The sequence below is a fragment of the Aethalodelphis obliquidens genome, unplaced genomic scaffold (assembly GCF_003676395.1).
Source record: "Aethalodelphis obliquidens isolate GAN/ISIS:26980383/991018 unplaced genomic scaffold, ASM367639v1 scaffold12, whole genome shotgun sequence".
Taxonomy (NCBI): Eukaryota; Metazoa; Chordata; class Mammalia; order Artiodactyla; family Delphinidae; genus Aethalodelphis; species Aethalodelphis obliquidens.
The window spans coordinates 8966251-8991278 of NW_020837956.1; the positions used below are offsets into that span (position 1 = coordinate 8966251).

The window sequence follows — 25028 nt, forward strand, 5'->3', positions numbered from 1 at the left end:
GGTCCAGGAAGATCCCACATGCTGTGGAGCAACTAAGCCCATGTGCCACAACTACTGAGCCTGTGCTCTAGAGCCTGCACACCACAACTGCTGAAGACCGTGCGCCTAGAGCCCATGATCCACAACAAGAGCAAGCCACTGCAATGAGAAGCCCGCGCATCACAATGAAGAGTAGCCTGCACTCGCTGCAACGAAGATCCAACGCAGACAAAAATAAATACATAATAAATTTATTTTTTTAAAAAATTCTATTGTTTAAGCTACTCTGTCTGTGATATTTTATTATGGCAGCCTGAGCAGACTAATGCAATTCCCCACAACAACTGATGAGTGAGGGGTTCATGCAGACTTGGATTTCAATTCTAACATTCACTGATTCAATTACTTAGCCAATATTTAAGTCCCACTATGTGTCAGACGCTGTCAGACCCTGGGTTTCAATGGCAAGCAACACGGTCACAGTTCCTGTTCTTGTGGAGCTTAAAGTCATGTGAGGGAGGTGAACTTCATCAAATAATTACTCAAATAGACATAAGATAATAACAATGAGAAGTGCTATAGGGGGATGTCCCCTAGTCAAGAAGGTCAGGGAAAGTTCTTGGAGAGGTAACACCAGACCTGAGATACGAAGGGTGATTAGGAGTAATCCAGGTGAAGCAGGGAAGGATGGGTGTTCCATGCAGAAGGAACAGCATGTGCAAAGGGTACTCCCACCAAGGAGGGAGCCGGAGGGTGTTCAGGGGACCAGATGAAGGCCGCCCTGACTTTCCAGAGTGGAGAGAGGAGGGGCGGAGGAAGAGGTGGGTCTCTCATGCTGGGCAGACCACGGTAAGACTTTGTCTTATGAGCAGCAGGAAGCCACTGAGCTGTCCTAACCTGCGAGTTGGCATGGTTGGGTTGGCGCTGACTGGCCTGGGGCCGCTGTGTGGAAAAGGAGCTGCATGGAGGCCAACATGGAGGCTCTTGAGGGGTCCAGGAGAGATGTGTGGGTGCAGAAGGGGGGCACTGGGCCAGAGTGGTGGCAGCGGTGGTGGAGAGAAGGGCTAGATTGGAGAGCTGTTTATTAAGGTAAGGCAACTGGGCTTTGGTGCTGACGTGTGTATGGGAGGTGAGGGTAAGGGAGGAGTCCCTGCGTTGAGCACCTGGGTGAGGGTTGGTACCATCCAGTGAGGGAGAGAAGATGGGGAGGACCAAGGCAGGGGTGGGGCAGCCACTTACTGATTGGGTGAACTCAGCAGGCGCTTTTAAACCTCTGTATGCCTCAGTTCCCTATCTAAGTGCTTTAAGTGAGATGATGTTTATAGAGTCGGGCTCAGAGCAGCTGCTCCTGCATATCAAGGCCCACCCGTCCCCCACCCCCCCATCTTTTCCTCTGTGCGGTGGCATGGGCAGATGCTATTGTTCCCATTTTCACTTTTTTTTTTGCGGTACGCGGGCCTCTCACTGTTGTGGCCTCTCCCGTTGCACAGCACAGGCTCCGGACGCGCAGGCTCAGCAGCCATGGCTCACAGGCCCAGCCGCTCCGTGGCATGTGGGATCTTCCCGGACCGGGGCATGAACCCGCGTCTCCTGCATCGGCAGGCGGACTCTCAACCACTGCGCCACCAGGGAAGCCCTATTGTTCCCATTTTAAGGATAAGGAAGCTGAGTCTCTGGAAGGTTGAGGTCTCACCCGAAGTCCCACACTGTTGGAACCAGGCTTATAGAGAGGTATTGGGAAGAGCCTTCCCTCTCTGCCAGGCTGCCTTTAATATCAGCTTGCAGATCCCAAGAGCGGCAATGATTCATTCAGCAGCTCCTCAGTCATCATCACAGGCCTGGTGTGGGGTGGCGAAGAGGGGATGAACTTCAGGTGGGAAATGCAGCTGGGGGAAGGGACAGAGGTGTGTTGCCATGAGGTCAGGCCCCGAGTCCTCAGAAAGGCAGGAAGTTAAATACCAAATAGCCAACTTCCAAAACAAAGGATCCTCACAGAGTCCAAGATGGGTGCTCTGGTTGGCAGGCAGCCTTCCCCTAAGGAGAGGTTCAGGCACCCAGGCTCCTTCCATCTTGTGGGTCTGCCATCTCCTAAATCACGAGGTCATGGCAGAAGGGAAAATAGAGGTAGATGGGGCACACCTGCTTCTTAACATCCTCAGCCCAGAAGAGAGATAGAGTGCCTCTGTTCATGCTCTACCAGCTTGATGGCAAAGGAGATGGAAATGGAGTCCAGGGAGTACCCAGGAAGAGGAGAAGATGAATTTGGTAACCAGCTAACCAGTCCTGCTACAACAGGTCAGAGCTACAACTTGTTTAAGATGGAGGTGGGGAAGGGTGCCCAGGATCTTCTGGAATTTCCCTAGGACAGGAGAGGACCAGCCCTGGGGTCAGCAGGTTGGAAGAGCCGGGCTTGGTCCCAGTACACTGGTCGATAGTTGGCAGGGAGGACACTTCTGGGTACATGCTCATGGGCCAAGGCCAATGGGAAATCTATCCCGAGGTCCTTAAGAAACTGTACTATGAGGAGTTAGTGAGAAATGCCCCTGTGTATTATACCTACTAAAGCATCTGTGGCCTGGCAGAGAGAGGGGTGTTGTTGTGACCTTTAGTCGGGTGGCTTCCATGCATTTAGAAGGGACATTTGAGCAAAGACATGAAGACACTGACTCATGAGGACGCTGGTGGAAGGGCAAAGGGAACAGCAAGTGCAAAGGCCCTGTGGTAGGAGTGGGCTTGCTGTGTTCAGGACCCCCTTGTAATAATCTAGGCCAGAGATGAGGGTGGTAGTAGTGCATGAGGACGAGGGGAGATGTGGTTAGATTTCTGGCTCAATTTGTAGGTATATCCCTCCTTTTCTCACTTCCTTCCTTTCTCAATTTTCTGGAAGGGCCTAATGAAAACACACCAAGGCGTGTCCACTTCTTTACTCTTTTCTTGCCCCATGAGGGCAAGAACTGGGCCTGACTCCTTCCCTCACCCTCACACCTGGCACAGGGAGGGCCCCTGGCCAGTGCCTGGTGAACACGTCTGTGGAGAGAAGTCACGTCCTCCTGAGTCATCAGTTTCCTGGGGCTGAGCCCAGGCCCTGCTTGTCAGCATGTTGCTCACTGATCTGGAAAGCTTTCCTGTCGTCTAGACACTCCCATCCCCGTGCTGGAGAGACCTTCTAAAGGAGGTCAGTGTACACTATCAAAGGAGATAGGGCATGAGTCACAAGGGAGTCACGGGGACACCTGCTGGGAGACAACTTCACAGGTGCTATACGTCTGGATGCGTCCCCCTGCTGGTTTCAGGAAGCCCAGGAGGGACCCCAGGCCCAGACCAGCCAGGCCCTGAGCTCCGGCTGGGAGTGTGGGGCTTGCACTGCTCCCTCACTGATGGCTGGAGGGATCCCCAGCAGCCTCTGAGGGGCCTCCTTTACCCACTGACTTGCAGCCCCTTCCCTGCAACACCCCTCTCCTCTGACTTTCACAGACGCTTGGGTACAGCTGCTGTTCACAGTCCAGCAGGCTCTGGATGTCTGAGAGGGCTTCGAGGAACTGAAGACCCCTGGGCCTTCAATTCCAAACGTTGCTGCAGGCTTCCGGCTTTCTCCCGGATTGCATTCTGCGAGTCATGTGTTTCCTGCGCTCTCATGCCAAAATTAACCGCCATTTCACTTTTCCCACAGGTTTTCTCTCTCATACTATGTGGCGGGGTAGGATGGTGCGGCGGCTACACATGTGTGAGTTCACACATGTGTGAACTCTGGAATCGGACAGATTTGAGTGGGCATCGTAGCTTCTACCCTTACGAACTGTTACAGGAGCAGAGCCCTCTGAGCCTCAGTTTATCCATCTGTAAAATGACAATCCGAGGATCGACCTAAGAGCTTGGTTGTGAAGATTAAACTGAGGTAGTGATAACATGCGTAGACACACAGGGAATGCGGGTTATTATTACTCTTAATAACAGCCCAAAGGAGAGGTGGGGCTCTTAGGACACTGCCGGCTCTGAGCCCTGCTTCCTATTTCCTCCAGCTTCTCGGGCAAGTTCCACTTTAGCCCAGAGCAAAATGAGAAAGCGCTGCATGTTCTGGGCCTTTGGGGAGACTGAGAACAGCTGAATCCATGAATGGTGCCTCGGCAGGTGCCAGGGATGCCCAGCCCCACCCTCACGCGGTGCCAGAGCGCTGCCTGCCAGACCCTTGTCAGCGGTTACAACCTCCAACTGCCTCCTGCTGCCCCAATTTTATCAAAAGCTCAGTTGAGAGAAACCAAGTTCATGGGGGTTATCTAAAGGCCATGCATTCCATCCATTCTTCCAGATGAGACTTATCCCTGAACCAAGTCGGGCTCTCACGAAGCCGAGTGCCTCTTGGACCATGTTCTTTAGCCACCACAAAATCTTTACTATGTCCCTCCCTTATGGTGGGGCTTTCTGGAAAATGGCCGGAGGAGTCCCGCTGTTGCATTTATTTGGGGATGCTGCTGTCGCTGGCAGTCACTGCCTCAGCCAGCACTGGCTATAAGACCTGGGAGCCGAATATATTTCAGGCTCCAGTTCCTGGAGAAGCTCTGCATCCTCAGAGGGTTTCTGATTATGGGCAATACGACTCATGAAACTGGCCCCAATTCTCATTTCACTTGGGCTACCAGGAAGCTCAGAGCCAAATTTGGGGCTCAGCTTGAAGAATCCTAGAGGGTCTCTTGGTCCGTCATGTAAGGAAGATGATTTCTTCCCAGATGCTGAGAGATAAGATGATGATAATGACGATGATTTTGTATGTATGTTTAAAAATAATATCTATTTAATTTATTTTCCTTTTTTTTTTTTTGGCTGCATCAAGTCTTAGTTGCGGCACATGGGATCTTTGTTGAGGCACGCGGGATCTTTTTGTTACAGCGCAGGGTCTGCTTGGGTTTCTCTCTGGTTGTGGCGTGCAGGCTTCTCTTTAGTTGTGGTGTGTGGGTTTTCTCTTCTCTAGTTGAGGCACGTGGGCTCAGTAGTTGTGGCACTTGGGCTTAGCTGCCTTGCGGCATGTGGGATCTTAGTTCCCCGACCAGGGATCGAACCCACATCCCCTGCATTGGAAGGTGGATTCTTTACCACTGGACCACCAGGGAAGTCCCTGGTATGTATCTTGTCAATTACTTTAGGGCTGTAGTGGGACCAGAGTGGAAGTTTCCATCCTGAAAAACAAGGGATGGAGAACTGGCCAGGGTGAGTGGAGAAGGAGGAGGTGAGCGGGAGGAAATTGTGCAAGAAATGGTGGCTCTGGGATGGGCCCCTTTCTAGGCCACCGTGGAGGGGGTCAAGGGTCTAGTTTAACTGAACCAGAGGGCATGAAAAGAGGATTTTCCATGAATTTGTGAAGAGAAACACAGCCATTGCTCAACTTGAACTTCTCCCTGTGGCCCCCCTCCGCCCCCCAGCTTTCTGGGTATTTTTGAGATGCTGTGAAACTCCGAAGCTTGCAGCGTCTCCTTTCTCTTCCTCTTTGCTCCCCAGCCCAGACACTCCCACCCACCTTTCCCTTTGTCCTCTTTGACCTTCTCCAACTCCCGCTTTCCTCCATCCCTCCACCCCGGGGCACAGGGGCGAGGGCTGGGCTGCCCACTCTGACTGCTTAGCCATCTCTGGGCAACACACGAATCCCTCTGGTCTGAAGCCCACAGGTTTGCTGCTGGAGCAAACAGAAGAGGGCTGAGGAGTCCAGACCCCTCAAGGAAAGAGTAACAGTAGAGCAGCGAACGTTAATTGAACCTGCTACTGTCTGCCAAACATTTAGGAACCATTACCATCGCTCCTTTTAATCGGATTTATTTTAATGAGTCGTATGCCTCAGCAGCTCACCGTTCCAGCCAGGCCCCTTCATCCATCTGTTTACCTGTCTGTCTAGTCCCGGGTTCTCGATTTCAACACCACTAACATTTGGGGCCAGATACTTCTTTGCTGTGGAGGCTGTTCTGGGCACTAGAGGATGCTCAGCAGTTTCCCTGGCCTCTACCCACTAGATGCCAATACCAACCCCTACCCCGTGACAACCAGAACGTCTCCAGACATTGCCAAATATCCCCTGGTGGTTGCAGGGGACAAAATCACCCCCAGGTTGGGAACCACCATCCCTTTTGTCCCAGCCCTCACTTGTATCTCTCCCTCTGATGGAACCTCTCTGACACATTAACAGGTATCCCATTTGCGTATGTTCTTGCAGCTCTGTTGACTGCCTGCCACATCCTTTGCCCAGTTTTCTATCCCGGTTGCCATCTTCTTTTGATTTGCAAAGGGTAGTCCTTGTGTATTCTAGATATTGGTCCCATGCTGGTCTGGACCTGTGTTGTCTTCTCTTTTTCTCCCATCCATCTATTAACTCTCACCTTACAGGTGAGGACACAAGGGCACGGTGCTCACAACACTAGTAAGTGGTGGAGCCAGGACACGAGCCCGGGTCTCTGTCCTCAGAGCCCAGGCCCGTGCCCCCTGGGACACAGTGACATCCCTTCCTTCCAAATATGCCTCCACGGAAAAGCAGACAAGATCAGGCACTGAAACCCGGGGAGGGGACCCAGGTGGTTTGCTCAAGGTCACACAGCTAGTCAACAGCATCACCTGGTTCTCCCTGACACGATGACAAGTGTCTTGGGAGTTGGATCTCACCTTTACTTTGCTCTAGGAATGGTCAAGTTTGATGGCCAGTGTCTGATGAGAGACACCGGCTCTGGGGAGCAGAGGAGGTGGGGAACTGAGGGTGTCGGGCAGGGAAGGCTCGCTCTTTACTAGCTTGGCTCAGAGGGTGGAGGGACCAGGCTCACAGACTCAGAATTTGCAGGTTTCTGGATTCGGCCTTTCTGTATGGCTGGCAATGCTCTCCGTGCCCTGGGCCCTGGCAGAAGAGTGCTTCTTACCAGGCTCAGGGATGATTGGTGAAGGGGGAGCAGGGGGCACAGCGGTGGGGGCTTTGTTCCCTAAATACCACTCACATGACTCTGACCTCAGAGTCCTTCCCCTTTCTCTTGTCTTTTTCTCCTCCACTGCCTTTGGCCCTGCTTCAGTTTCCCTTCTCTATTTTCCTTTTCTCAATCTACACAAAGCCCTCAGAGGCCTGGAGTTGCCCTGGGGCCTCCTGCCTCTTGTGAGGTTGGTTTCCGGTTCCTGGACTGCAGACCTGGGGCTGTCAGCCCTGGAGGGGCCCGGGAAGGCCTCGGGGGGCCTGGTTGGGAGCAGGCAGGCCAATGAGCCAGCACCCCAAGGCTGGCCCTGCACCCGGCATCCCGCGGCGGGGGCGGGGGGGGGTGGCGAGCCTCAGTATCTGATGGCGCCCCTGGTGCAGGCCACCGCCCCTCCCCACCCATCCATGACAGACAGGCCTTGCTCTACAGACAGGCCTTACTCATCGCACAGCCCATCCCACTGGCCTCAAGTCCTTCTCAGTGAAGAAGGCGGCACCCAGATGTGGCACTCTGGCTTAGAGCTTCATCTTTAGTTTCTAGAATCTTTTCCCACAATGCTTCTGAACCCTGTCTGCTCATTCAGAATCACCTGGGTAACTTCCCAAACAGAAAGATGACCAGGCCCCAAGCTAAGGCTCTGGTTTCTTTGGTCCGAAGCGTAGGCTGGGGTGGATAGGGGGGAGTCTCCCCAGGTGATTCCCATCAGGCATCAGGAGTGAGAGCCTCTCTTTGACTGAGGGCCGAGTGTCACAGAGAGAACACGGAATGCAGTTTAGGAAGCCTGTGCTTTAGTCAGACCACCCTCAGCGAGACATGTGTCCCTGGGCACAGCTGTCTGTCTGCCGTCACTGGCACCCTAAGGAGAAATTGACCAATTTGTGGAATTTCAGACTTGGAAGGGGCCCTGAAGGTCAACCAATCCATGCATCGCTTGTTCTCCAAACGAGAGGACTGTGCCCGGAGGGAGTAAGTGGAGTGCCCAGGGTCCCAGGGGGCTTGAGCAGGGTCAGGAAACCAGCCCAGCTTGGGGCAGTCTCCTCCCCCTGGCTACTCTCAGCGGGGCCCCTCTCCGGGAGTTCTCTCTAGATGAGATTGCTGGGGAGATTGTGTCTCTGGGAGCAGTTCTGGAGGGGGTCTGGTCTCCCCACTGTTTCCTGGAGGAGGAGACGGGCCTTCCGAGCCTTGGGGGGGGGGAGGGGAAAGCACTGGCTAGAACCAGCGGGCGTTGCTCTCAGCCAAACTTTGCAAGAGAACTTGCAGAGACACTGACTTTTTGCAGCTGTTTTATGAGGTCTGTGGACTGAAAAGGGAAGTTTGGCTGCATTTAGAAAGTTGTCCACAAAGAGGAATGGCGGGGGCAGGGGTGGGGAGGGTGGCGGGTTGCGCGGAGCTGGAGGAAGAAGCTGGGCGATCCGGGAGAGATGCCAGCAGGGGCCTGAGGACAAGGGTTTGATTTGGGCCCACACGTTGTCACTTTGGAAGCTCTTGGGGTTGGGAGGTGGGGCTGGGGGAAAGTGCAGCGGAGAGGAAAGGAGAAGAAAGGGAGAAGGGGGAGGGCAGGAGTTCCCAGCCTGGGAGCCTAGCTTTTTCTTGGATTGGAAGCAAACATGGAGGGTGCTGGGAGCATGGCCAGTTCTGCCCCAAAGGCCCAGCCAGTGGTTTCCTCTAGAGGGGCCCAGGGACACGGTGGGAGGTGCTGAGAGAGGAAGAAGCTTTGTCAGGATGGCGCAGCCCACAGGAGGGGCATGTTAAAGGAGGAACTTCCCCTTCCCCCAAGGTGCTCAGAGGTTTCTCCGGGCAGCCTGAAATGTCCCATCCTTCAAGGCCAGAAAGGCATCCAACTTCTCCCTGGACCGACCTGGGGCCCAGGCTCCAAGGTGGCAGCAGGAAGGATACTGCCCTAGGCTCCGGAGGCCTGGATGGTTTCCGAGGGCCTGGCTGAAGATCCCCACGCCTCACTTTCCTGTCCCCGCTGGCACCCGGGAGGAGCCGTCCCACTGCCCTGTAACTAGTGCCCCGGCCCCAAGCCCCAGGAAAGACAATGGCACTCCTGATGACTATGTGGTCACACTCCCCCTGCCCCTCCCAGAGTCTCTGGCACTGGGAGGGTGCTGCAGTCTGCTGCCCCCAAGCCCAACCTTGTCCATGTCTGTGTACGTGGGAGCAGAGTGAGGGGCTGGAGGTGGGGGGACCGTAACCTTGACCTGGAGCTCTCTCGCAGAAGATCCTGCCCTCACCAGACATGTGCCTCGCAGAGCTTCTCCTCCCAAGGCCGCCCCACTCCAGAGGACCACGACAAGAGACTCTGAGAGGCAGAGCCCCTCTCTCCTGACACTGACCACGCCACCCTGGCCGCAGAGGCGGTGCTGCTGTCTTTCTCAGGGACGTGGTAGAATGGGCATCCAGAGGGATCCACTCTGAGGATGGGCAGAGAGGGAAGGCCCGCACTGGTTCTGCCTCAGTGGCTGAGCACCTGAGGCCAGAAGAACACCTCTCAGAAGAGACTGCTTAGTGTGTCCTGGCAAAGAAAGCAACTTGACTCAACTCAACTCAACAAGACTTCCATTCATTCTGTTATTCAGTGAGTCTTTACCGAGTTCCTACTATGTGCCAAGTGCTGTGTTAAGTGCTGGGGATGTAGAAGGCAACACACCACACTTAGTCCCTGGTGGAGGCGCTTGAGGGCTCTGTGCGTCTGTGTCTCCACTGTATCCGTGAGGGTGGCCATGGTGCCGGGGCGGGGGGAGGCAAAGCCCTTACTCCTGTGGTCTCACTGGGGAGACAAGATGCACGTACATGAAACACTCGGAGGACGAGATGAAGTTTAAATAAATACATTATCCCCTCTGGTAACCACACGTTGAAGTGAACATGACCAGGTTCAGGCTATGCTGGTCTATAAGTGCTGTGGGTGGACCTGATGGGGCAGCCCCACTGGGTCTGGCTTACTCTCCAAGCTTCTTGGAAGGATCTGATTAGGTGGGCCTGACTATCAACCTTGAAAAAAGTCATCGGTTCTGCCATGAGTGTATTGGACTGGAAAAATCTATATAGATCCTACCATCTTTCTTGGTTCCTTCTTCCCATTTCCCCCCCTCTCCTTCTCCTTCCTCCATCTCACTCAGAGCCAGAAAACTTCCATGGCCAATGACTGGATGGCAGGTTTGGTCGAACGCCTTCTGTTTACAAAGCAGTGTTAGCTGCAGTAGGTTTATAGAGATAAACAACATGGACCTTATCCTTAAGGACCTTCAAACCAGCTTGGGGTCACAAGTTGCTATAATAGGAGATAGTGAAAGATGTATGTGGGGACTGCAAACAACAGGAAAATTGAGTCTCATCCCTGGCATAGGATTTGGAATATCGATTCTGTGTTATTTGTGTGTGTGTGTGTGGGGGGTATGCTGTCTACTGTTTGTTGTTTGTTTTTATCTCAAACTTCAGAAAAATTATAAGAACATTAATGGGTAATTTCTGTAAGCCCTTTCCCAAGATTCACCAGTTGTTTACATTTGATGGAATCATTTGAGAACAAGTTAGAGACATTTTGCTCTTTTACCACTAAACACTTCAGTGTGTATTTCAAGGACATTGTTTTTTACGTCGTCTGGTTTCCTCATAGCTGAGCCTTCTTCCTCTCATTTTCAGACAGTATTGGATCACTCTGTCCCCTACATAAAGCTTATTTAATGGGAGACAACTAGCTTGATCTTCCGCTTGACACCATGCTGGTGGCTGGGCCATTGGGGGCTGTTGGGTCCTAGGGTTTCCCGGGGAATCTCTGCTGGCCTCAGCGGCTGTGCCTGAGTCGGTTTGCTACCAGGCAGCCAAGCTGCCCCCTTAGAGGCCTGGCCAGGCCTTGGCCGAACTCTCTGCTCTCTTTCCCTCCACTTCGTTCTTGACTTTGCTGCACATTCTCCCGCCCACAGATACGAACGTCGCATGATGTTGACTTTCCAGTGTCCAGCACGGCCTGGTGGAAGCGGAGTGAGCTTGTTTGGACACTTTCTCTGGGCCTTGGAGGCCAGCCCGGGCTCCTCTGCAAACCCAGGAGGCTTCCTTTCCCTGACTCGCAAGAGGAGTGAGGTGCTGCGGCACAGTCTGGCTCCAAGGCCTGTGGTCCCGCTCAGGACCGGCAGTCTTAGGCCGAGGGAACATCTTCCAGAGTATGGCTGAGGGACAGAATGTCTCCACGAGATGGGCTGGGATGGGCAGGGTTGTGGAAAGGCCCCTGCTTGTTCTGGGAGGTGTTCAGGACGCTGAGGTTTTGGAAATCCACGGTGGCTGTTCACGACTGCTCCCAGCTTTGGGAGGAGGAACGAATGGGTGCCCGTTTCCTTGGGTTCAGTGGCCAAGGTGAAGCCCAGGACTGACTGCTGATCCCTCGGCTGGGCCTGAGGAGGGTGCTGGGCTTTGAAGGGGAACACAGCCTAGAGGACTGGACCTTGGAGTCATGAGTTGCTGTCCACATACAGTGAGCCTTGCCTGGAGGTCTTTCAGCACTGGCCAGGACACAAACCCAAAGTGATCTCCGGGCTGTACTCAGGGGTGCCTCTGATGGAGCAGGTACGAGAAACCCCAGGGAACCCATGAGACAGAACATACTGGAGGAATTTAACTAGGCAGATCAATCTCGTGCAAAGAAAGGCCAAGGGAAGGGAGAGCACAGAGCAGGCCTGAGCCGTCAAGAAACGCTCTGGGGAGGAAGGGAAGCCTCCTTTCGGCAGCCTCTCCCTCTGTTTTGCTCTTGCACACAACCACGCAGGGTCCTGTCCCAGCTCCGTTCGGTCACCTTGGACAGGTCGATTTACGTTCTGGGGCCTGTTTCCTCCTCTGTGAAATAGGAAGTGGGCCACCTGAGTCATCTCCCTGGGGCAGTGAGTACTGAGAGGTAATCCAGCGGAGTCGGTGGGTTGCAGGGGAGGTTGGAGAGCTTATGAAAATACAGATGCCTGGGCCCCAGCCCAGACTTTGGGAGCCGATTCTCTGGGGGTGAGGCCCAGGTCTAGATAGGTTTCCTTTTGAACAAGCTCCCCAGGTGGTCTTTGGATCAGAAGCCCGGTGACTGTGGGGTCTTTGCATCCTCAGCCCCGGATTAAACCGCAGGCCAACTGGATCCACACTCAGGCCTTTATTCCTTGATGTATTTTCCCTGGTGTCGGGCAGAGTGGGGTACAGGTGGGGGCACCCTGGCTTTCCCACCTGGCAGTCCGTCGGACCCTCCCATCTGGGAGCTGAGCCGAGGTCCTGGCGGCCTGAATGCATCCCCTCTCTCCTTCCCTAAGAACGACCTCAATGCCTCCCATTACCATCTCCATGGCACTGGCCTCCAGGGCCCCATGGAAATCACGAGGCTTTCTGAGGAGTCTTGCAGACTTCAGAAAAGACCCCGGGCCCCCTGCCCACCCCGGGCTCCCTGGCCCTCTAAATCCCGCTCGGAGCGCGGACACAGAGCTCCCTCTCTCCTCGGCGGCCTGGCCGCTCATTCTCCCACAGAGCTGACGTTTCTCTGCGGCCCAGCTGGCTGCAGTTTTTAGAAATAACAATATCCCCGGGGGGGGGAGGAGCGGCGGGGTGAATGGGCGCCTTTGTCCGGGGCCCTGTGAAGCCCGATTAATTATGCGCTGCGGAGCGCGGGGAGCTCGGCGGCCCGGCCCCCCGGCGGCTGAAAGGCCCCGGCTTGGGAGCGCGGCCGCCGGCTCTGCGCCGCCGCACAAAGGGCCGCGAATTAGAAAACCGCCAATTACCCCGCATTTTGTATTTGCCCTTGTTTCGCTGACACTGTGGACGGCCCCTCCCCGGGCGGCTGCACTTTGAGGGTTTTCCAGCCCTTTCTCGGTTACCAGGGGCGACTGGGCAGAGGGCTGGGGGGGCTTGGGGAGAGCGGGAGGCGCCAAGCGCCGGGTGGGATCGTGTGCGGTGGGGACTTCGGGCGGGAGACAAGCGTGTGGGTATCGCCCCCGGGGACGTGGGTCTCAAATCTCACGCTCTTGCCAAAGCCTGAGCCTGTTCATAATGCAGATCCCCGGGCCCCGTTGACTCAGGAGGACGGGATTGCTCAGGAAGCTGTATTTTAACAGGCAGTCAGGATGATTATATTTTTTAAAAATTAAAGTATAACAGTGACATGCAGATTATTTTTTGACAATATAATTGCTTTTTTTTTAAACCTAAAGTCTTTTTTTAAAATTAATTAATTTATTTTTGGCTGCGTTGGGTCTTCATTGCTGCGCACGGGCTTTCTCTCGTTGCAGTGAGCGGGAGATACTCCGTTGCAGTGCGTAGGCTTCTCATTGCTGTGGTTTCTCTTGTTGCGGAGCATGGGCTCTAGGCGTGCAGGCTTCAGTAGTTGTGGCGCACGGGCTCAGTTGCTCCGCGGCATGTGAGATCTTCCTTGACGAGGGTTCGAACCCGTGTCCCCTGCATTGGCAGGCGGATTCTTAACCACTGCGCTACCAGGGACATCCAATATAATTTATTCTATAAAATTGTAGTATGATAGTGTTGCACATGCATAGATATTAAGTATACAGTTCCATGGACTTTGACAAATATATACATCTGTGTTACCTACATTCCATCAAGATTTAGAACAATTCTGTCGCTCCAAAAACTCCCGTGGATCTTCTTTCCAGTCTCCCCACCCCACCCTCCAGCCCCCAGGCAGCCCTGTTCATCATCTGTTCCATTTCGTCTGTTTTTGGACTTCCTTATAAATGGAGTCATACAGTATCCACTTTTTTGTCTCTGATTTCTCTCATTCAACATAATGTGTTTGAGATCCACCCATGTAACAGTAGTTTGTTTCTTTTTATTAAACACTGTTTATCTGTTCACCTGTTGATGGACGCCTGGACTGTTTCCAATTTTTGATTGTTATACATAAAGCTGCTATGATCATTTTGCACAAGTCTTTTTTGCAGACATATGTTTCAATATCTTTTAAGAGTGGAATTGCTGGCTCATAAGGAAGGTATTAAGTTTAGCAGACACTGCCAAACTTTTCTAAAGTGCGTATACGATCTTGCATCCCCACCAGCGATGCATGAGAGTTCCGGTTGCTCTTCTTTGTCAGCACTTAATATTGTCAATCTTTTTGATTTTAGACATGCTAGTGGGTGTCAGGTGATTTTAATAGCTGAGCTCCAATGACTGTACTTGAAGAAAACACCTGTCTAGTGTAATTCTTGCATTTGCCTGCAAAGTCCAGCAGGGTAAATGGTCTCCCCAAGGGTGACAGATGAGTGGGCAGAGATGGGATGAGAACACAGGGCTCCTGACTATCAGACAAGTGCTGTCTCCTTGTTATCTTTGAGGTGATACTGCTACAACTCGTGTGTGTGTGTGTGTGTGTGTCTGTGTCTCTCTCTGTGTGTGTGTGTGTGTGAAGTGTGGGTTTTGCTCTGCCCAGGACCATTCAGAGTGGACCTGGAAGGACACTTCTGAAGAGTCCCTGCCTGCCACCCAAGCAGCAGCATCTGTATCTCTCTGGGGTCAAGAGATTGGGCTTGACCAGGTAGGTGTGGACACACGCACACACAGGGACAAGGGTAGGGGCTGGTGGCTGGCTACCTTGACTCTTACTCAGAGGGCACAGACCAATTCTGAGAGTCCCTCTGCTCAGCTAGCCATAGACGGAGGGTCTTAGATATTTTCTCATCAAGCACAGAGGAGGTGCTGGGTGATGGGAATGAGGGAGCGGGAGTCCCGGGGCTTCCAAGGTCCTCCTTTGCCTATAAGCATTCTCCTAAATAGGCTTTTAAGGCTCTCCAGAACCTGCCGTGACCTATCCTTATAGTCTTGTATCTGTCTGCCTCTGTCTGCGTATTGTACTCCAGCAGTAATGGACGCCTGTCCATCCACTGTTGTCTCTCTACCTTACCTAACAATGTAGGTAGGATTGGGGACGGTATTGTCCAAGGGTAGCCTCACTAAAATAAATATCCCCCCCACCATCCTGTTCTTGCAATGTAACTGACACTCCTCCCACTGAGAGGTGGGGTCTACATTTCCTCCCACTGAATCTGGGCAGGGGCTTGTGACTGCTCTGGCCCATAGAGTTTAGCAGAAGTGATGATTTTGGGTACTAAGTCATATAAAGGACATAACTTCCACCCTGCTCTCTCTCTTTTTTTGGGATTCTTCCCCTAGTAACCCAGCCTAGGGAGGGACTGGGGTGGTGCACAAGGATCAGAGGAATAAACGAATAAAACAAGAGAGGGCCTTGCATGGAAGGAACAGTGATGGGAATGCCATGGAGAATAATTGACTCAACTGCACCTGAGGGCCAAACAAAAATCAAAAGCAAAATCACTCTTGGAAAAAAAAAAAATCACTCTTGGCAATGACGCTACCGACTTTTTTTCCCTATCAATAATTATTTTAACTTTTTTATATTTATTTTTTCCAGAAGTATATGACATTTGTTTTTGTCTACTTGCAAAACAGCATATTCATATTCATATTCAACTGATATGAAGAGTTCAACAGAAACGTTTGATGGAAGGGAACCCATGTCTGTGACAGACCATCTCTGAGGACAGATGTCCTGAGTTTAGATATATTCCTCCATTTCTTTCTTTTTATTTTCTTCCAGTTTTATAGAGCTATAATTGATGTATGCTACTGTATACGTTTGCATAAAGCTTACATGTAAGTACAGCACAATGATTTGACTTCCGTACCTCATGAAATGATTAGCGCGATAAGTTTAGTGAATGGACATCATCTCATATAGATACAAAATTAAAGCTACTACAGACTTTAGGATGACACCCATATCTGTAGGCAGAGGGGAGAAAGGATAGGAGGCAGGGATGTAGCTGTTAAATGTTTTATTTCTTTAAAAAGATAAGGAAATCTGAAGCAATATGGCAAACCGTTGACATCTGTTGAAACTGGGGAGCGGCTACATGGGGTTCTGTTAGATTATTTTTTAATGTATAATAATTAAAAAAAATATTTTGAGAGGTTGCTCATCAGGACACTGCAAACTAGTTTTGTGACTTTTGCCAGAACTCATTTCTGGTTGTAGATTGGCCTCTGAGTAGTTTCTGGAGCCACGTGCCTCAAGTCTGTCAGGGACACAAGTCCCAACAAGGAGCAGAATATAAAGAGTCAACTTTCCATTGACGCTAAAAGCACTCATAAATAAGACCTTTGGTAAATGGAGAATGTCGTTGCCTGCTGCATATAGAGTGAAATCAAATGGCTGAACAGCCACAAGAATCTTTTCTTTTTTTTGCGGTGCGGGCCTCTCACTGCTGTGGCCTCTCCCGTCGCGGAGCACAGGCTCAGCGGCCATGGCTCACGGGCCCAGCCGCTCCACGGCACGTGGGATCTTCCTGGACCAGGGCATGAACCTGTGCCCCCTGCATCGGCAGGCGGACTCTCAACCACTGCGCCACCAGGGAAGCCCAAGAATCTTTTTTTTTTTTGACTGGTGGATCAGGTCAGCCTCTCAGGACTTCATGGGAAGATCATTGATTAGCTATCGGCCTTCCTGGGGATGACCAATACTAGACAATTGTACGGAACTGCTGTAGGGAACTCTTGGAGGGCTGCACAGCTCACACTTAGGGCCTGGGCTCTGGGCACCACTCTGATACTCATGGTGAGGGGCTCAGCAGTTGAATCTATGGTATAAGTTCTATACTAGGTGACTCTTCTCCACCCTGTTCCCCCACAATAGCTGATGGGTATGGAGGGATTAGCTGAATCAAGCTGGGCCAGTCCGATTCTTTCAATCTCAAGATTGAAAGATTCTTTTTCTCAAGATTCTGGATTTTGGGGAAGCTGTTGGAATGGGGCTGCTTTAATGGAAGTGTTCCAGGGAGGAGGTTCATTGACTCCAGCTGCTTAAGTCCTTGGAATAGCCCTGGCTCTGGCCTTTCTCAGGGCTCATTTGTTCATCCCTTTCTTGAAATTTAATAAGTTTATTATTGTTATTTGCCAGCACTGATTTCTGTTACTTGTCCTAAGGAGTAGATGAATGTAATGTTTTATTATATCTTCCAGCCTTCCCCTAGTGCTGCCGCCGGTATATGTGGTATTTTTGTTGAGTTAGAAAAAGGTGCCTCTTTGGGTGGACAAATTAGAAAAAGCTCTTTTTCCCTCCAGGCAGACACAGTCCCTCACCCGGGTGGACGGTTTGGCCAGTGGAATGTGGGGTTGGGTTTCAGGCCCCATTCCACTCATTTCCTTGGCCAGACCCCTTTGTGCAGTGCACAGACCACATAACCGTTCATGGCAGCCCTGCCTGACCAACATTTGTTTCCTGGCTGATTTGTCCTCTGCGTCAAGGTGTCATTCAGAATATGAAACATTATTCCAGACAAGATTTACTAGAAATGTTGGTCTATTGTGCAAACCCTATTCAGGACTGTAATGCTCATGGCAAAAATGTCATTTGTAGTCTTTGAAATCTGTTCAAAGTCAAGCCTTAAAGGAAATTTAGGAAAACACAGCCTGGTAAAAAAAAGCCTCATCTTCTGATGCATAATCTGCAGGCTTTAGAGGAAGTTTTCCATCAAACGGTCTGGCAGACATTCTTGAAATGTCAAAGGACACGACTCTTTCCCCCACGTCAACACACTAGTGAGAAGGTGAAAGCAGGTGCATAGGAGGGAGTTGACAAGGTGTCTCAGGCCATGGTGAAAGTGACATGGAAACCACAACCAAGGCACTGATGGCCAAGGGGATGGAAATGATCTCAGGGAGGAGAAAATGCCTCGAGAGGCGGCTGCTCCAATTCTGATTCTCTAATTCAGTTTCCTGCAGGTAATGTGAGTCCCACCACCTTTCTGAGAGAAAGCTGAGTGTAGAAAATCAAGTCAGGAGCTTTCCCAAGACAGGGGACCCACCTACCCTTACATCATGTACCATCTACCCCTGTGTCCATAAATAGAGGAGGCAGTGAGGACTAGCAAGCAGTTAAGGTTGTGAGTCTAGAACCAGGATGCCTGGGTTCAAATCTCAACTCTGTCACTTTCCAGATGTGTGACCTTGGACGTGTCACTTAACTTCTTGTGATGGTTTGAAAACATGCCCACCATCCTTTTACTCTCCTCCCATACGAATTGGAGGCTTTTGTCCCTTCCCCTCAAACGTGGATGTGAATTTAAGAGTCCCCAGACACATAGAATGCAGCAGAAGTAACACTGTATAATTTCCAAGGCTAGGTTAGAAAAGACCATGCAAGTTTCTGGTGGTTCCTTTTGGGACACTCATGCTGGGATCCTTCAGTCACTGTGAAAGAAATCTAGCCACCCTAGGCTACCTTGTAGAGAGATCATGTTCAAAGAAAGAGATGCCTGAGGAGCCCCAGACATCTAGCCCCAAGCCATTTGAGTCTTCCTAGCCTATGTCCCAAGCATGCAAATGAAGAAGCATTGGAGGTGACCCCAGCCCCAGCCATCCAATTGACTAGAAACTCATGAGAGAGATTCTGAAGAACTGTCTGGCTTATTCCCAGACAACCCCCAAATTTGTGAGCTAAATAAATAATTGTTGTTGTTTTAAGACCATTGTTCTGGGATGTTTTGTTATAATGCTACAGGTAGACTTTTTGTTACCTAGACCTGGAGAGCTGCCTAATCTGCCTCATCTGTGGCTTAGGACTGGGGGTGTGGGCGGAAATGGTAAGGGTTTTGAAGATATTGTTAGTGGAAGCCTGATGGCCCTCAAGGAGGCTGCTGGTGAAGGCTTAAAGGAAAGTGAGGAAAACGTTGTTAGAGTGACAGGAAAGGGGATCTTTATTATGTAGTAGAGGCAAATTTAGCAACATTGTCACTTGAAGTGATGTGGGCAGTAGAAAATGTACCTAATGAGACAACGATTTGGGCTAAGAAGATTTTTAAGCAGAATGTTGAAAGTGCCAATTGGGTTATCTTAGCTGCATATGATAAAGATGGAGAAAGATGAGTTAAAAAGGGAACTCTAATTTTTAAACAAAATTTATAGGAAATATAAAAAAGCCAGGAATTTGTTGGGTTTGCAAGTAAATCTTGTTTCTCATTCTCAGACTTCCAGATAGCAAAAAATTCTCCAAGGGTGAAAGGGCTTTAAGACAAAGATAAAATCCAGAGTGGGACTCTAAGAAACCTCAGAAAGATCCAATCCTTCATAAAATATTTCCAATAGACAAAGGCCCTCTAAATATTTCAAGGGTGTGCCTCACAGATTCTCTTCATTAAACAATAAGGTTTCTAAGAACCTTAAGGGGATTATCCTTCTTGACAGCCTCACAAAATTTCTAGGTAGAGAAGAGCTGATCTCGATGATATTTGTGTGTAGCTTTTGACTAATGGAGTGAACCTCAACAGGAGCCATAGGAAACCCACAAAGTTTTAAACAGAATTGTATAGGCAGAAGAACAATCAGCTTGGACTAAAAGGGACAGAGTAGAACAAAATGACCCCCATCCAATTTTTTTGGACTTTGGGCTCCCAAATTCTGAGGAAAGGAAGAAAGCTGAGAAAACTGCTCAGCTGTCAAAAAAAAAAAAAAAAAAAAAAAGCCATTGTTTTAATAGGAAAGAAAGGAAGATTAAGAAAGTGGGACCAAGAACCCAGAGGACAGATCCAAGAGCCACAGAGAAATATCCCCAGGCAGTAGAACTGAGCTCTAATCAAGAAATTGGCCATATGTTCCTGGCTGAATTTCAAAATTGCTATGGACTAGTGACCCCTACGTGCCTCCTTCTCTGCACATTTTTTTTACCGAGATTTATTTATTTATTTGTTTGTTTGTTTTTGGCTGTACGAGGAATGTGGGACCTTTTTTTTTTTTTTTAGTTGCAGCATGGGGGATCTAGTTCCCCGACCAGGGATCGAACCCCGGGCCCCCTGTGTTGGGAGCGTGGGCTCTTAACTACCAGACCGCCAGGGAAGTGCCTGCCCATTTTGAATGGGAGCATTTATAGCGGTTCTCCTATGCCTTTTCCATTATCGTGTGTTGGGTGTGCATGGGTGAGGTAACTTGTCTTTTTAGCTCTCAGGTCTTTAGGTAAAGAGGAATAGTAGTCAAGGAGCTGTGCCTGAAGAATTGCCTCTGAGGACCCTCCTCCATAGCTGGGTGATTTAGATGACAAGAGTCTAGACTTGTAGCCTAAACCTGAGGCCATAGTAGTTGAGACTTTGGGGGGATCACTCGAAGCAAGTGAGTGTATTTTGCATGTGGGAGGAGTGAAATTAATTGATGTGCAGAGGATAGACTATGGTGGTTTTACACATGGCTCAAATTTGTTGACACATTTCCTACCAAGAAATGGAATTGATGTCCCCTCCCCCATGTTGGGGTAAGTCTTTGTCTTAACAAGTAGAATATGGCAGAAATGACATTGCATGGCTTCCAAGGCTAGGTTAGGAAAGGTGTCACAGCCTCTGTCTTGCTCTCTCAGGACACATGTGTTTGGATTTCTGAGTTGCCATGGAAGAAGTCCAGCTATTCTTAAGCTGCCGTGTTGGAGAGCTCATGTGGAAAGGTCATAGAGAGTTAGAGATGCCCCAGGATCCCCACTGTTCCAGCCCCCACTCGTTTGCATCCTCGCAGCCCAGGTGCCAGATATATCAGTGAAGAAGCCCGTAAGCCTACCCTAGCCTCAGTCACAGTCTGATTACAATCTCATGAGACCCCAAGCCAGAACTTCCCAGCTGAGTTACTTGTTTCCTGAGCCACAGAATCTGGGAATGGTAATAAACCTTTTTTTTTTTTAGAGCCACTAAGTTTTAGGGTGGTTTGCAACTCAACAATAGATAACCTTTTTAAGTAACCTTTCGCTATCTATAAATAGGGCTAACGATAATGCCTACTTCAAAGGAGGGTAAATGAGTAAGAAGTAAATAGTTAACGTTTGTGAAGCACTAAGCTGGGGTATGGTGTGAACCTAACACTCCATGAATGTTACTTATCCTTTACAGAGCTTCTCAGGGCTGTTATCCTGAATGATCAAACAAAAGCGAACCAAACAAAAGTGATATTTAGTTTAAGTTTCCTCCATTCAATAAGGAAATGTTTGCCTGACTGTTTGCCTGACAATGTACATTTGTTAAATAAGTGAAAAAGAAGAAAAAAAAAAAAAGGAACTTTTCTGGGTGGTAACTGGTTACCCAAGATGACACTTCCTTATGTTCATTGCCTTGTGGAGTTCCCGCCCACGTTGAATCTGGTCTGGGACTGCGACTCACCTTAACCATAGAATACGGCCAAAGTGGCGCTGCGTCAGTGTGGCCCTAAGCTTTAGTGAGGTGTAGGGGCTCCCACTTTTGCACTTTGGGGAGCGCTGTGCTGTCAGGTAAGAAGTCTAGCACCCTGCTGGAGAATTCCATGTGGAGAGGAAACCTGGAAACACCACATGGAGAGGGAGAGACACTGAGAGGAGAATGGAGACAGAGGGAATCCCAGCAATCCTAGAGTCCCAGCTGAGCCCAGCTTTCCAGGGTCCTGGCCAGGGTGCCAGACACGAGAGTCGGCCATCTTGACTCAGTCAGTCCAGTCAAGTGCCCAGATGACTGCCGTCCCAGGTACCATCTGGCTGTAGCAGCACGAGAGACCCCCAGTGAGATCAATAGAAGAACTAATCAGGCAACTTATAAAATCTTGAGAGATGGTGTTTGTTGTTCAGTTAAAGCCACTACATTTTAATTAATTAATTTATTTATTTATGGCTGTGTTGGCTCTTCGTTTCTGTGCGAGGGCTTTCTCTAGTTGCGGCAAGTGGGGGCCACTCCTCATCGCGCTGCGTGGGCCTCTCACTATCGCAGCCTCTCTTGTTGCGGAGCACAGGCTCCAGACGCGCAGGCTCAGTAATTGTGGCTCACGGGGCTAGTTGCTCCGCGGCATGCGGGATCTTCCCAGACCAGGGCTCAAACCCGTGTCCCCTGCATTGGCAGGCAGATTCTCAACCACTGCGCCACCAGGGAAGCCCCAAACCACTACATTTTAGAGTGGTTTGCTACATTGCAGTAGATAACCTAAAAGGAAGTGCCCAGGACGGTGCCTGGCATAGAGTAGGTACTCAATAAATATTGCTGCCTAAATGAATGAACCTCTTCATTCTTTTCCTCGGGCCTGGTGCTCTGAGATGCCTCCCAGCCCACTGCTCGGCCCTCTGCCTCTGCCTTATCTTATCGCCTAGGAACTAGTGGGGCTGAAGTAAAACGGGGACTCCTGTTGGGCTCTTGGGTGCACAAAAGCCTGAAATGAAAGTTTCCTTTGTGAGAAAATCCCAGCCTGTAGATCTCGAAGGCAATGTTTCCCCACTTCTTGGTATAACGGGAGCAGGTCTTCTATATTTGCAAAGAGGAAAGAAGAGAGAAACAGCTCTGGAGTCCATCTACCCTGGGTTTGATTTCCTGCTTCTCCATATCCTGACTATGTGGCAGTGAACTGCTGAGTTAACCGACTTCCTTATCTGCAAAATGGGCTCAAGATCAAGGCTTCAGTGCAAAGAGTCAACGTGCCATTCTCTGTACAGTGCCTGGAGCACAGTAGGCACCTTAGAGCTGTGAGTGTGTCTAAACACGGGTAAATCTCAGACATGATGTGGAGCAAAATACGCCCATGGCCAGAGCACATACTATATGCTAGTCCACTTAAATGAAGTCCCCAAACGGGCAAAATTAATTGACGGTAAGAGAAAAAAATTTCTGAGAGTGGTTACCACTGAGGGGATGGGTATTGACCGTGGAGGGGCTCCAGGGAAAATTCTGGAGCATTTGAAATGTTCCATATTTTCATCCAGGTGATATACACATATATAAAGTTCATCGAGCCTTACCATTTAAAATTAATACACGTCACTGCCTGCATCTTAATAAAGGAGTTGAAAAAGTGTTAGTGTATCATCCCTTCACTCAGGAGTGATCTTTAGGAATTTCCTAACTCCCAGGCCTCTTGCCCGCCCCCCCACCCCATGGGACTGTCTATCCTTCCCTGCTTGGCCCCAAGTCCACGCTGAGGACAGCCTTGAGTAACGTTATCCTAGAGCTTGGCATGAGCCGGCTGCCACTGCCAGGCTTGGCTTGGGGCTGATTCCAGGTTGGGGACCGAGCTGGGAGATGTGCTCTTGGGACAGGCTCTGGGGCTCCACGAGACCTGATGGGGGAGTCCTGCTTCAAGATCGCTGGGGAAGCGGCTGTGGGGTCCTAGATGCCCTTGGGTGCTCCTGAGTGGGAAGGGGGACTTACCACCCCCCAACGAAGAGCTGGGGGCTTTGAGGGGGCTGCAGAGTGTTTGGAATAAGTGAGCAACGGGAGCACGTCCTTGGCACGGTGGGCCCGGCTCCTGGAAGGAAAGCCTGGAGGGGTGGGCGCCGAGGGCGTCCAGACTGGGCAGAAATAAAGAGCTTGTTCTGCTCACAAGCCTGCTATTTGAGGACTGGAGCCATGACGTCCCTCAGAGTTTCCATTCTCTGTGCTGCAGCTGTTGGTTACGTGTTTCATTCAAAATGCTTTGCAGGAAGCAGCAGGCTCCACATTCCAGGGCTTTTAGTCATTTTTTCTCTCAGAGCTTTGGGGCTGGGATTAGAACGTTCTTCAAACCACACTGTCCTCGGCTGGACTCCCAAGAGGAAGTGGGTGGGTCCCTGGGGAATGAGAACGTGGGTCCCACTTCAGGGATGGAATGAAAAAAGATTAAGGCCAGCACAAGTAAACTCCTAGAGAGATGGCTGACCTGGGGCCCACGTAGGATAAGGGGTAGAAGCCTGAGGGGGGCGACTGTTGCCTCCCCAGCCACGGGCCACAAGGAACTTGGAGTCTCTGTCCCACATATGTGTGTGTGTGTGTGTGTGTGTGTGTGTGTGTGTGTGTGTGTGTGGCGTGTAGTGTGAGACAGAACTGAGTTGGTGGAGCATTTCATCCTGAGGGACACACACACTCAGCCCCTTGCTTTGGTTTCTGCCCTCAGGCCAAGGAGAACATGACATGGGGCTTCACTTGCTTCAGGGGTGGGTGTTGACATATGTTTGGATTGGGGGCAGAGAGAGAAGCACTTTAGCAAATGGACCCCACAGATACACGAACCCAGAGAAACCACAACAAATGCTTGCTAAGTGGCTGCTATGTTCCTGGCACTGGGCCGGGTGTTGGCAATACAACAGGGTACAAGATGGAATCCAACCCTGCCCTCGCAGTAAGGCCTGGGAAATATGGCCTGGAAGGCGTCCACTGGGATAAGGGGGAGACAGCAGATTAAAGGAGTGGGGACTGGTAGAGGCCAGATTCTGGCGGGCGGAGAGGAGGCGAGTGTAGATGGCCACCAGAGATCATGGAGATGGTGCGGTGCAGAGAGTCTGAAGAGCAGGGAAGAGCCCAGCAGAGACCTGGGTGGAATGGGGTGGTCGAGCTCTGGAAGCCAGAAGGAGCCCCAGCGGTCCTGAAGCAGGACTCCCCACTCAGCCTTGAAAAGCCCCAGAGCCTGTCCCAAGAGGAGGAGGAAAGAAGGGCCAGGGCTTCCCAGGCAGCCACCCCGCCAGGTGCCACCCTTTCCTCTGGGGCAGAGGGAAGGAAGTCCTGTGATAAGAGCTTAGTCCAGCAATTAGACGAAAATGCCAAAGTGCTTTTGCTCGCTGGGTGTAAGCAGATTCAAAATATTCCCGCCTGAGATTTCTCATCGTAATCCATGCATATGAGGAGATATCAAGCCCCCAATTCTGTAACATTGTATGGAAAATGATTTTAAAAACCCAATTAAGGGGCTTCCCTGGTGGCGCAGTGGTTGAGAGTCCGCCTGCCGATGCAGGGGACACGGGTTGGTGCCCCGGTCTGGGAAGATCCCACATGCCGCGGAGCGGCTGGGTCCGTGAGCCATGGCCGCTGAGCCTGCGCATCCGGAGCCTGTGGCCACAACAGTGAGAGACCCGCGTACCGCAAAAAAAACCAAAACCAACCAAACAAACAAAAAAACCCAATTAAGATTTTGAATCAGTCAGCTTTGAGTTAATCAAAAGGGAGATTATCTGGTAGATGTGCCTAATCTGATCACTTGGGCCCTTTAAAAGCAGAGAGTTTTCTGGGCTGGTGGCAGGAAAGGAAGTCACAGATTTGAAGCATGGGGAGGGTGGTTCCATGTACCTTTGATGACTTGAAGATGGAGGGGACCACATGGAAGAGGCCT

General features: G+C 50.8%; 1 long non-coding RNA gene across 2 annotated transcripts; it reads left to right on the forward strand.

Annotated features, from left to right (window-relative positions):
• The first annotated feature begins 1546 nt into the window (after positions 1 to 1546).
• Positions 1547 to 13020, forward strand: LOC113623788 (uncharacterized). Of its 2 annotated transcripts, none has more exons than XR_003434063.1 (2): positions 1547 to 2274; positions 9133 to 13020. It is a non-coding gene; the product is annotated as an uncharacterized LOC113623788 (long non-coding RNA). The 2 variants fall into 2 exon arrangements; XR_003434064.1 differs by having other exon boundaries at positions 10841 to 13020.
• Positions 13021 to 25028: the final 12008 nt, after the last annotated feature.